Genomic DNA, 12,497 nt, shown 5'->3' on the forward strand with positions numbered 1-12,497 from the left:
TGATCAACTTGTGTGTCTATGGGGTGCCCCCTGGCCACGTATTGAAAGGATGGAGGGAGGAGGAGGCTGGCCCTCATAAGGCGTGCCCAAAGTGTGGAGTCCTACTAGGACTTCCTAGTCCTAGTAGGATTCCACCTCCCACATGGAATAGGAAAAAGGAAGGGAGAAGGAGAAGGAAGGAAGGGGGCACCCCCTTTCCCTAGTCGTATTCGGACCAGTCCATGGGGAAGGGGCACGACCACCCTTGAGGCCTTTCTCTCCTTTCGCGTATGACCATTAAGGCCCAATACGAATTCCCGTAACTCTCTGGTACTCCGAAAAATACCTGAATCACTCGGAACCTTTTCGATGTCCGAATATAGCCTTCCAATGTATCGATCTTTACGTCTCGACCATTTCGAGACTCCTCGTCATGTCCCCGATCTCATCCAGGACTCCGAATAAACTTCGTTCATCAAATCACATAACTCATAATACAAATCATCACCGAACGTTAAGCGTGCGGACCCTACGGGTTTGAGAACTATGTAGACATGACCGATACTCATCTCCGGTCAATAACCAATAGCGGAACCTGGATGCTCATATTGGTTCCTACATATTCTACGAAGATCTTTATCGGTCAAACCGCATAACAACATACGTTGTTCCCTTTGTCATCGGTATGTTACTTGCCCGAGATTCGATCGTCGGTATCTCAATACCTAGTTCAATCTCGTTACCGGCAAGTCTCTTTACTCGTTCCGTAATGCATCATCCCACAACTAACTTGTTAGTCACAATGCTTGCACGACGGGACACGAGCACCGCCGGCGCCGGCCGTCGCTCCCCATCATACCTTGAAATAGGAAAAGGAAAAAAAGAAGAAGAAAGAAACATAAAATGAAATAAAGGAAGAAGAAAAAGAAACAGAAGAAAAGAAGAAAGAAGAATAGCTTTGACGCCGTTGTACTACCTTGAAATAAGAAAAGGAAAAAAAGAAGAAGAAAGAAACATAAAACGAAATAAAGAAAGAAGAAAAAGAAAGAGAAGAAAAGAAGAGAGAAGAATAGTTTTGACGCCGTTGTACTGGGCCGACCCATTCGGGGACCCCCTGTTCGGCGGCACCTCTATTTGACACAGAATGCGTCAAATAGGTGCTCACGCCCGTCTGGCCGGTCGGTCGTCGTGCGCAGCAGAGACAAGCAGAGGATGGGCCGATGGGGAGGCGAAGGGAAGCATCTAGAAGATAGAGAGGCGACTGCTACGGCATCGACCAACCGACTTCGCCCATTTACACAATGCACATGCCTAATTTTGATCCAGACGAGCTTCTCAAATCAACCTCAAACGCCCGGGCTGACCGGCACCTCTCATATCTAGCCCAAATATGGGGCAGATATGGGGTGCCTGCCACGTCGGATCCGACAACCCGACCCCACCGAAAATTGCATAAAATCCACCAAACCCTTCCTCCTCCTCCACCCTTGCTCCCCATCCTCACCACCATTGACTAATGAGTTAGTTGTGGAGAGTTACATTTTAGTGATGTGCATTACCGAGAGGGCCCAGAGATACCTCTCCGATACACGTAGTGACAAATCCTAATCTCGATCTATGACAACTCAACAAACACCATCGGAGACACCTGTAGAGCATCTTTATAATCACCCAGTTACGTTGTGACGTTTGATAGCACATAAGGTGTTCCTCCGGTATTCGGGAGTTGCATAATCTCATAGTCTGAGGAACATGTATAAGTCATGAAGAAAGCAGTAGCAATGAAACTGTAACGATCATAATGCTAAGCTAACGAATGGGTCTTGTCCATCACATCTTTCTCCTAATGATGTGATCTCGTTCATCAAATGACAACACATGTCTATGGTTAGGAAACATAACCATCTTTGATAAACGAGCTAGTCAAGTAGAGGCATACTAGGGACACTTTGTTTTGTCTATGTATTCACACATGTACTAAGTTTCCGTTTAATACAATTCTAGCATGAATAATAAACATTTATCATGAAGGAAATAAATAATAACTTTATTATTGCCTCTAGGGCATATTTCCTTCAGTGACCTCCAAGAAGAAGGTGCTCAAGAAAGAGTATGCTGCTGCTGCTGCCACAGAGCCAGGCCTTCCCAAGAAGGCTCGTGCAAAGAGAGCTCCAATGTCCAAAGCCAGAGCTTGAACTCAAGAAACTATGAAGTTTACTTTGGAGCAGTCTGATGATGAGGCAGCTGATGGAAAGAAGAAGAAGAGGGCCAGAACTACTATTGCAAGGGTGCTTGGAGAACCTTCCATGATGGAAGATGATGATGATGAGGAGGAAGAGCCTGCTGCACCTCCTGCCAAGACTCAGAAGCTGATGGGGGATGCCATTAGGACTGGGGCTGCTCCTTCCAAGCCCAAGTCTGCTCCCAAACCTGCTGCACCCAAGCCCTCAACTCCAGCTCAAGCCCCCAAGACAACAACACCAAAGAGATCAACAAGGAATATACTAGATGCAGAAAAGAACTAGGCCCCAGTGCCGGAAGCTCAAGAAGAGGAAGGGCCACTAGTGCTCAGAAAGCTCAAGCCCAAGATCCCAGATCATAGTGATGATCATCCTATGGGAGAGAACATGAAGTTGAGAAAGGATGCTGGGGTCTGAGACTATGGAGATAGACAGATCCTTATGCCACTAGGAGGAGAACTGCTATGGATTATCGCTTTCACACCAAAGAACAACAAGATTTCTATGAGACTGTCCTATTGGACAAGAAACCCATTGTTTGTGACATGAGATGGGTAGACTGGAAATACATTGATGAGAATGAAGATTACTTTCCTCATGTGCATGAAAGTTTTAGAATGAATGGTGTTGACAAGTTTGTTGGTCAGAAGCTGACAAAGTGGAACGATGAGATGATCATGCAATTCTATTCCATTGTTCACTTCTACCCTGATGGAAAGATTGTATGGATGACAGAAGGAACAAGGTATTAGTCAACAATCATAGAATGGGCCAGGTTGATCAATGCCCCCTGAGGAAGAAGAGAGTGACATTGATGTGTATGCTAAGCCTAGGAAGGATCACAACTCCATGGCAAACATGTAAAAGCAAATTCATGATGAAGCCTTGGAGACTCACAAGCTAGGCTCCATATACTATCTGCTTGCTGGTTTGACCACCATGAATACTATTTGGAGGCATACTCTATTGCCCAAGTCAGGAGATCATAGGATGATTCGTGGTCACTCAATCAACCTGCTTCACTTGTTTGATGTTCCTCATAAATTCAAGGTGATGAGCTTGATTGTGGAGATTGTGAAGAGAACAACAGCCGACCAGAAGAGGTCTTGTGGATATGCCCCTCATATTCAGACTTTGATCAACTCCAAGATGGGAAATGGACATATCTACTAGACAGTGAGAATCTATCTATGAGGCCAGACTTTTTGAGGACAACGAGGTTGTCATGGATGCTTCACATGCTACTTGTGCTGAAGCCCAGGAGAAGGTAGAAAGTGCAAAGGCTGCCAAAGTAGCAATGGCAGCAAGTGTACCAGATGCTTCCATAGTGCTACTCAAGACCAAGCAAGATCAACTCAGTTATCCGCTTGAGGCTACCGTGAGAATTGAGAAAAGCTTGGCCACCTTGACTCAAAATCAGGAAAGTCTTGAGAGGATCATTGAGACAAAATTACATGACCTAGATGTGAAGGTCACTGAGATTTAGACAGCTGTGGAGAAGCTTCAAGAGGATGCTGAGGACAAGGATGATAGACCCACTACAGACACATTCCAGAGAGTGTCAAGGGCACAAAGGTCATCAGCTGTGCCAGTTTTCAGAGATTTCAGGACTACTACTTTAGCACCTACAGCCACTTGCACAGTTGTACCTCCAGTGTCAACCCCTCCAGCTCCACATACCTCTGCTGAAGCTTTTGCAGATGGACTCCTCTCCACATCATCTATGCACACCGGAGGAATGATGTCTACTACGCAAATTTAGTCTTGTAGACTCGTGTTGGGCCTCCAAGCGCAGAGTTTTGTACGACAGTAGCAATTTTCCCTCAAGTGGATTACCCAAGGTTTATTAATCCGTGGGAGGTGTAGGATGAAGATGGTCTCTCCCGAACAACCCTGCAACCAAATACAAGAAATCTCTTGTGTCCCCAACACACCCAATAAAATGGCAAATTGTATAGGTGCACTAGTTCGGCGAAGAGATGGTGATAAAAGCGTAATATTGATGGTAGAAATATTTTTTATAATCTGAATAAATAAAAATAGCAAGGTAGCAAATAGTAAACGGGCACAAAAATGGTATTGCAATGCTTAGAAACAAGGCCTAAGGTCCGTACTTTCGCTAGTGCAATCTCTCAACAATGCTAATATAATTGGATCACATAACCATCCCTCAACGTGCAACGAAGAATCACTCCAAAGTTCTTATCTAGCGGAGAACATAAGAATATATTGTTTGTAGGGTATGAAACCACCTCAAAGCTATTCTTTCCGTTCGATCTATTCAAGAGTTCGTACTAAAATAACACAAAGCTATTCTTTCCGTTCGATCTATCCTAGAGTTCGTACTAAAATAACACAAAAGCAAATTCATATTCATAATACTCAATCCAACACAAAGAACTTCAAAGAATGCCCCAAGATTTCTACCGGAGAAACAAAGACAAGAACGTGCATCAACCCCTATGCATAGATTACCCCAATGTCACCTCGGAAATCCGCGAGTTGAGTGCCAAAACATATATCAAGTGAATCAATACGATACCCCATTGTCACCACGAGTATTCAATTGCAAGACATATATCAAGTGCTCTCAAATCCATAAAAGTATTCAATCCAATAAAACGAAATCTCAAAGGGAAAACTCAATTCATCACAAGATAGAGAGGGGAAAACACCATATGGTCCGACTATATTAACAAAGCCCGCGATACATCAAGATCGTGACATCTCAAGAACACGAGAGAGAGAGAGATTAAACACATAGTTACTGGTACAAACCCGCAGCCCCGAGGGCGGACTACTCCCTCCTCATCGTGGTGGCCACCGGGATGATGAAGATGGCCATAGATGATGAACTCCCCCTCCGGCAAGGTGCCGGAACGGGGTCTAGATTGGTTTCTCGTGGCTACAGAGCCTTGCGGCGGCGGAACTTCTGATCCAGGGCTACCCCAAGGGTTTTTGGAATATTTAAGAATTTATAGGGCGAAGAGGGGGTGCGGGAGGCCACCGAGGTGGGCACAACCCACCTGGGCGTGCCCTGGTGGGTTGTGCCCCCCTCAGGGCACCCCCTAGGTGCTTCTCTGGCCCACTAGTGGTCTTCCGGTCCATAAAAAACCCACAAAAAGTTTCGCGGTGTTTGGACTCCGTTTGATATTGATTTCCTGCGATGTAAAAACAAGCAGAAAATAGCAACTCGCACTTGGCACTGGGTCAATATGTTAGTCCCAAAAAATAATATAAAGTTGCTATAAAATGATTGTAAAACATCCAAGAATGATAATATATTAGCATGAATACTTCATAAATTATAGATACGTTGGAGATATATCAGCATCCCCAAGCTTAATTCCTACTCGGCCTTGAGTAGGTAAATGATAAAAGAAATAATTTATGAAGTGTGAATGCTTGCAAAGTGCATAATTTTGATCAATGATAATTTCAATCACTTTTCCTAGCATCATAACAGCAATTCTTTCTTGTAAAACTTCTCATGTTAAAGTAGCAACCAGTTCACATGTTAAGGTTCAAACAATGAATTCTCTTGAAACTCAACAACCTATGTTCTCAGTCACCAAGCAATTGTAATTCAACCTATTCAACAGAGTTTAAGTAAGAGCTCCACATACTTAACCATCATATAGTCTTCTATATTGCTAACACTCACCGCATACACATGAGCAAAACGTTTCAACCGGACACATAGAAAGATAGGGGCTCATAGTTTCGCCTCCCAACGTATTCACTTCAAGGGTGATGTCAACAATAATAACTCATGCTACCCATATTCAACTAGACATATGTGCCTAGATCTTCCCTCACCACATGATGCTTCCCAAAGAAGAAAAATAAAAAGGAATAGAGAGAAAAACTTTGACTCTTGCATAAAAGTAAATACATAAAGTAAAAGATAGGCCATTCGCAGAGGGAAGCAGAGGTTGCCATGTGCTTATTTGTTTGTATGATCAAACCCTTAGTGCAAAAAAAATGTCACGTTATATTGCCCCTTGTGATGGCAACCTTTATTATGCAGTCAGTCACTTATATTCTTTACCATCACAAGTTCGCACAACGCTCAATTTTCTCTTACACTAAATGATCTCACACTTTTAGAAGCAATTTTTATTGCCTTATTGCACCGATGACAACTTACTTGATGGATCATACTCAATCCTTAGGTAGGTATGGTGGACTCTTGAAAATAAGATTTGGGTTTAAGGGTTTTTGGATGCACAAGTAGTATCTCTACTTGGTGCGGAATTTTTGGCTAGCAAAGATGGGGGGCAAGCACCACATGTTGAAGGATCTATGACAATATAACTTCTATGTGAATATGAACAAACATAAATCATGAAGGAAATATGCCCTAGAGGCAATAATAAAGTTATTATTTGTTTCCTTATTTCATGATAAATGTTTATTATTCATGCTAGAGTTGTATTAACCGGAAACTTAGTACATGTGTGAATACATAGACAAAACAAAGTGTCCGTAGTATGCCTCCACTTGACTAGCTCGTTTATCAAAGATGGTCAGGTTTCCTAACCATAGACATGTGTTGTCATTTGATGAACGAGATCACATCATTAGGAGAATGATGTGATGGACAAGACCCATTCGTTAGCTTAGCTTTATGATCGTTACAGTTTCATTGCTACTGCTTTCTTCATGACATATACATGTTCCTCCGACTATGAGATTATGCAACTCCCGAATACCGGAGGAACACCTTGTGTGCTATCAAACTTCACAACGTAACTGAGTGATTATAAAGATGCTCTACAGGTGTCTCCGATGGTGTTTTTTGAGTTGGCATAGATCGAGATTAGGATTTGTCACTTCGATTGTCAGAGAGGTATCTCTGGGCCTCTCGGTAATGCACATCACTATAAGCCTTGCAAGCAATGTGACTAATGAGTTAGTTGCGGGATGATGTATTACGGAATGAGTAAAGCGACTTGCCGGTAACAAGATTGAACTAGGTATTGAGATACCGACGATCGAATCTCGGGCGAGTAACATACCGATGACAAAGGGAACAATGTATGTAGTTATGCGGTTTGACCGATAAAGATTTTCGTAAAATATGTAGGAGCCAATATGAGCATCCAGGTTCCGCTATTGGTTATTGACCGGAGACGTGTCTCGGTCATGTCTACATAGTTCTCGAACCCGTAGGGTCCGCACGCTTAATGTTCGGTGACGATTTGTATTATGAGTTTATGTGTTTTGATGTACCGAAGATAGTTTCGAGTCCCGGATGAGACCAGGGACATGACGAGGAGTCTCAAAATGGTCGAGACATAAAGATCGATATATTGGACGACTATATTCGGATATCGGAAAGGTTCCGAGTGATTCGGGTATTTTTCGGAGTACCGGAGAGTTACGGGAATTCATATTGGGCCTTAATGGGCCATACGGGAAAGGAGAGAAAGGCCTCAAAGGGTGGCCGCACCCCTCCCCATGGACTGGTCCGAATTGGACTAGGAAGGGGGGGCGCCCCCTTCCTTCCTTCTCCTTCTCCCTTCCCTTTTTCCTATTCCATGTGGGAGGAGGAATCCTACTAGGACTAGGGAGTCCTAGTAGGACTCCACACTTGGGCGCGCCCTATGAGGGCCGGCCTCCTCCTCCCTCCATCCTTTATATCCGTGGCCAGGGGGCACCCCATAGACACACAAGTTGATCATTGATCTCTCTTAGCCGTGTGCGGTGCCCCCCTCCACCATAATCCACCTCGGTCATATCGTAGCGGTGCTTAGGCGAAGCCCTGCGTCGGTAGCTTCATCAACACCGTCACCACGCCGTCAAGCTGACGAAGCACTTCCTCGAAGCTCTACTGGATCGTGAGTTCGCAGGACATCACCGAGCGGAACGTGTGCTGAACGCGGAGGTGCCGTATGTTCGGTACTGAGGATCGGTCAATCGTGAAGACGTACGAGTACATCAACCGCGTTCTCATAACGCTTCCGCTTACGGTCTACAAGGGTACGTAGACGACACTCTCCCCTCTCGTTGCTATGCATCACCATGATCTTGCGTGTGCGTAGGAAAATTTTGAAATTACTACGTTCCCCAACAGTGGCATGCGAGCCAGGTTTATGCGTAGATGTTATATGCACGAGTAGAACACAAGTGAGTTGTGGGCGATACAAGTCATACTGCTTACCAGCATGTTATACTTTGGTTCGGCGGTATTGTTGGATGAAGCGGCCCGGACCGACATTACGCGTATGCTTACGCGAGACTGGTTCTACCGACGTGCTTCGCACACAGGTGGCTGGCGGGTGTCAGTTTCTCCAACTTTAGTTGAACGGAGTGTGACTACGCCCGGTCCTTGTTGAAGGTTAAAACAGCACTAACCTAACGAAATATCGTTGTGGTTTTGATGCGTAAGTAAGAACGGTTCTTGCTCAGCCCGTAGCAGTCACGTAAAACTTGCAACAACAAAATAGAGGACGTCTAACTTGTTTTTGTAGGACATGTTGTGATGTGATATGGTCAAGACATGATGCTATATTTTATTGTATGAGATGATCATGTTTTGTAACCGAGTTATCGGCAACTGGCAGGAGCCATATGGTTGTCGCTTTATTGTATGAAATGCAATCGCCATGTAATTGCTTTACTTTATCACTAAGCGGTAGCGATAGTCGTAGAAGCAATAGTTGGCGAGACGACAACGATGCTACGATGGAGATCAAGTTGTCGCGCCGGTGATAATGGTGATCATGACGGTGCTTTGGAGATGGAGATCAAAGGCACAAGATGATGATGGCCATATCATATCACTTATATTGATTGCATGTGATGTTTATCTTTTATGCATCTTATTTTGCTTAGATCGACAGTAGCATTATAAGATGATCTCTCACTAAATTTCAAGGTATAAGTGTTCTCCCTGAGTATGCACCGTTGACAAAGTTCGTCGTGCCGAGACACCACATGATGATCGGGTGTGATAAGCTCAACGTTCTTGTACAACGGGTGCAAGCCAGTTTTGCACACGCAGAATACTCGGGTTAAACTTGACGAGCCTAGCATATGCAGATATAGCCTCGGAACACTGAGACCGAAAGGTCGAACGTGAATCATATAGTAGATATGATCAACATAGTGATGTTCACCATTGAAAACTACTCCATTTCACGTGATGATCGGATATGGTTTAGTTGATTTGGATCACGTGATCACTTAGATGATAAGAGAGATGTCTATCTAAGTGGGAGTTCTTAATTAATATGATTAATTGAACTTTAATTTATCATGAACTTAGTCCTGGTAGTATTAGCATATCTATGTTGTAGATCAATAGCTCGCGTTTAGCTCTCCTGTTTTAATTTTGATATGTTCCTAGAGAAAACTAACTTGAAAGATGTTAGTACCAATGATGCAGATTGGATCCGTGATATGAGGATTATCCTCATTGCTGCACAGAAGAATTATGTCCTTGATGCACCGCTAGGTGACAGACCTATTGCAGGAGCAGATGCAGACGTTATGAACATTTGACAAAGCTCGGTATGATGACTACTTGATAGTTCAGTGCACCATGCTTTACGGCTTAGAACCGGGACTTCAAAAATGTTTTGAACGCGACGGAGCATGTAAGATGTTCCAAGAGTTGAAATTGGTATTTCATACTCATGCCCGTGCCGAGGTATGAGACCTCTGACAGTACTTTGCCTACAAGATGGAGGAGAATAGCTCAACTAGTGAGCATGTACTCAGATTGTCTGGGTACTACAATTGCTTGAATCAAGTGGGAGTTAATCTTCCAGATAAGATAGTAATTGACAAAGTTCTCTAGTCACTATCACCAAGTTACTAGAACTTCGTGATGAACTATAATATGCAAGGGATGACGAAAACAATTCCCAAGCTCTTCGCGATGCTAAAATCGGCGAAGGTAGAAATCAAGAAAAAAAATCAAGTGTTGATGGTTGACAAGACCACTAGTTTCAAGAAAAAGGGCAAAGGGAAGAAGGAGAACTTCAAGAAGAACGGCAAGCAAGTTGCTGCTCAAGTGAAGAAGCCCAAGTCTGGACCTAAGCCTGAGACTAAGTGCTTCTACTGCAAAGGGACTGGTCACTGGAAGCGGAACTACCCCAAGTATTTGGAGGATAAGAAGGATGGCAAAGTGAACAAGCTATATTTGATATACATGTTATTGATGTGTACATTACTAGTGTTTATAGCAACCCCTCGGTATTTGATACTGGTTCAGTTGCTAAGAGAAGTAGCTCGAAACGGGAGTTGCAGAATGAACAGAGACTAGTTAAGGGTGAAGTGACGATGTGTGTTGGAAGTGGTTCCAAGATTGATATGATCATCATCGCACACTACCTATACTTTCGGGATTAGTGTTGAACCTAAATTAATGTTATTTGGTGTTTGCGTTAAGCATGAATATGATTTGATCATGTTTATTGCAATACATTTATTCATTTAAAAGCAGAGAATAATTGTTATTCTGTTTACATGAATAAAACCTTCGATGGTCATACACCCAATAAAAATAGTTTGTTGGATCTCGATCGTAGTGATACACATATTCATAATATTGAAGCCAAAAGATGCAAAGTTAATAATGATAGTGCAACTTATTTGTGGCACTGCCGTTTACGTCATATTGGTGTAAAGCGCATGAAGAAACTCCGTGCTGATGGGCTTTTGGAATCACTTGATGCTTGCGAACCATGCCTCATGGGCAAGATGACTAAGACTCCGTTCTCCGGAACAATGGAGCAAGCAACAAACTTGTTGGAAATAATACATACTGATGTATACGGTCCGATGAGTGTTGAGGCTCGCGGCGGGTATCGTTATTTTCTGACCTTCACAGATGATTTGAGCGGATATGGGCATATCTACTTGATGAAACATAAGTCTGAAACATTTGAAAAGTTAAAAGAAATTTCAGAGTGAAGTGCAAAATCATCATAACAAGAAAATAAAGTTTCTATGATCTGATCGCAGAAACGAATATTTGAGTTACGGGTTTGGTCTTCAATTGAAATAATGTGGAATAGTTTCACAAACTCATGCCACCTGGAATGCCATAGCATAATGGTGTGTTCGAACGTCATAACAGTACTTTATTAAGATATGGTACAATCTAGGATGTCTCTTACCGATTTACCACTATCGTTTTGGGGTTATGCATTAGAGACAGCTGCATTCACGATTAATAGGGCACCATCTAAATCCGTTGAGATGACACCATATGAACTGTGGTTTGGCAAGAAACCCAAGTTGCCGTTTCTTGAAGTTCGGGACTGCGATGCTTATGTGCAAAAGTATCAACCTGATAAGCTCGAACCCAAATCGGAAAAATTGCGTCTTCATAGGATACCCAAAGGAGACTGTTGGGTACACCTTCTATCACAGATCCGAAGGCAAGATATTCGTTGCTAAGAATGGATCCTTTCTAGAGAAGGAGTTTCTCTCGAAAGAAGTGAGTGGGAGGAAAGTAGAACTTGATGAGGTAATTGTACCTTCTCCCGAATTGGAAAATTGTTCATCACAGAAATCAGCTCCAGTGATGCCTACACCAATTAGTGAGGAAGATTAATGATGATGATCATGAAACTTCAAGATCAAGTTACTACTGAACCTCGTAGGTCAACCAGAGTATGTTCCGCACCAGAGTGGTACGGTAATCCTGTTCTGGAGGTCATGTTACTTGACCATGACAAACCTACGAACTATGAGGAAGCGGTGATGAGCCCAGATTCCGCAAAATGGTTTAAGGCCATGAAATCTGAGATGGGATCCATGTATGAGAACAAAGTATGAACTTTGGTTGACTTGCCCTATGATCGGCAAGCCATTGAGAATAAATGGATCTTCAAGAGGAAGACGGACGCTGATAGTAGTGTTACTATCTACAAAGCTCGAATTGTCGGAAAAAAAGAGTTTTCGACAAGTTCAAGGTGTTGACTACGATGAGATTTTCTCACTCGTAGCGATGCTTAAGTCTGTCCGAATCATGTTAGCAATTGCCACATTTGATGAAATCTGGCAAATGGATGTCAAAACTACATTCCTTAATGGATTTCTTAAAGAAGAGTTCTATATGATGCAACCAGAAGGTTTTGTCGATCCTAAAGGTACTAACAAAATGTGCAAGCTCCAGCGATCCATCTATGGACTGGTGCAAGTATCTCGGAGTTGGAATATACGCTTTGATGAGTTGACCAAAGCATATAGTTTTATACAGACTTGCGGTGAAGCCTGTATTTACAAGAAAGTGAGTGGGAGCACTACAACATTTCTGAT

The sequence above is a fragment of the Triticum aestivum genome, chromosome 6D, assembly GCF_018294505.1.
Source record: "Triticum aestivum cultivar Chinese Spring chromosome 6D, IWGSC CS RefSeq v2.1, whole genome shotgun sequence".
Taxonomy (NCBI): domain Eukaryota; kingdom Viridiplantae; phylum Streptophyta; class Magnoliopsida; order Poales; family Poaceae; genus Triticum; species Triticum aestivum.